This window comes from Gekko japonicus, unplaced genomic scaffold (genome assembly GCF_001447785.1).
Source record: "Gekko japonicus isolate JY-2015 unplaced genomic scaffold, Gekko_japonicus_V1.1 scaffold882, whole genome shotgun sequence".
Taxonomy (NCBI): Eukaryota; Metazoa; Chordata; class Lepidosauria; order Squamata; family Gekkonidae; genus Gekko; species Gekko japonicus.
The window spans coordinates 437822-439486 of NW_015170301.1; positions in this window are offsets into that span (position 1 = coordinate 437822).

The window sequence follows — 1665 nt, forward strand, 5'->3', positions numbered from 1 at the left end:
AAAGAAATCCAGGGGGGGGGGGGGCTTTCAGAAAAAGGGGTTCGATTGGTGCCGCAGAAAGCATAGATGGCTATGGCTGACCTCAGAATTCTGTGAGGTTCATACAGGATAAGAGGCTGAAACTCCTATGCTGTTTTTGTTATTTATTTATTTATTATTTATTTATTTCATTTCATTATATTTATACCCTGCCCTCCCCGTGAGGTATTCAGTCGCACAGTCAGTCTGACTCTTTGTGACCCCATGGACCACATCACACCAGGTCCTCCTGTCTTCTGCCGTCCCCCGGAGTTTGCTCAACTTCATGTTCATCACATTGATAACACTGTTTGACCATCTCATCCTTTGCCGTCCCCTTCTTTGTTTACCTTCAGTCTTTCCTAACATCAGGGACTTCTCCAGTGAGTGCTCCCTTCTCATTGGGTGGCCAAAGTCTTTGAGCTTCAGCTTCAGTATCTGGCCTTCCAGGGAACAGTCAGGGTGGATTTCTTTTAGGATTGACTGATTTAATCTCCTGGAAGTCCAAGGGACTCTCAAGAGTCTTCTCCAGCACCAAAATTCGAAAGCATCTATTTTTTGGCGCTCGGCCTTCCTTATGGTCCAACTCTTACAGCCATACACTACTACTGGGAATACCATTGCTTTGCCCATATGGACTTTTGTTGGCAAGGTGATGTCTCTACTTTTTATTATGCCATCTAGGTTTGCCATCGCTTTCCTCCTAAGGAGCAGGCATCTTTTAATTTCATGGCTGCCATCACCGTCTGCAGTGATCTTGGATCCCAGGAACGTGAAGTCTGTCACTGCTTCCATGACTTCCCCTTCTATTTGCCAAGGAGTGATGGGGCCAGATGCCATGATCCTAGTTTTTTTGATGTTGAGTTTCAAGTCAACTTTTGCACTTCTCCTCTTTCATCCTGAGCAAGAGGCTCTTTAGGTCCTCTTCACTTTCTGCCATTAGAGTGGTATCGTCTGCTAATATGAGGTTCTTGATGTTCTTTTTGGTAATCGTAATTCCAGTTTGTGATTCATCCAGGCTGGCATTTCCAGGCCATTTAACGTTTTATCTACATATGAGTAGAACAGGGATACCCAACCTTTTTTGAGCCCGTGGGCACCTTTGATATTCTGATGGTGTGGAGGGCATGTCCACAAAATGGCTGCGGCGGGAGGTGGAGCCACATGCACAGAGGAACTAGGGTTGCCAAACCTCCAGCCAGGGCAAGCAATACCCATCCCCCACCCTCGTTGCCCAGTCAGAAAAAAGCTCCACAACACTGGCTGCTTCATCACATCGCCTCTAGTTAAAAAATGGAAGTGACGGAGGATAAAACCATAGAGATTCCCACAATCCTAGAGCTACCCCTGCCGCTTCCATTTTTTAACCAGAAGTGATGTGACAAAGCAAACACACACACACCGCCCGTATCCCCATCCACAGCTCTTCTGCCAGTTTCCAGGCACTGGAAGCCCAAATGTAGGGGAGAAGAGGGGTAATTTAAAAATACACTGGGAAAGAGGGGCGGAGGAGAATAAAATAAACACTGTGGTGCCAGCTGCCATTTAAACAATGTTACACATAGACAACCAGTTCTTCAGTGGGAAATCATGAACTCCAAGAAAGGTGTCACTGGGCACCATGGCACCCATAGGCACCACATTGGG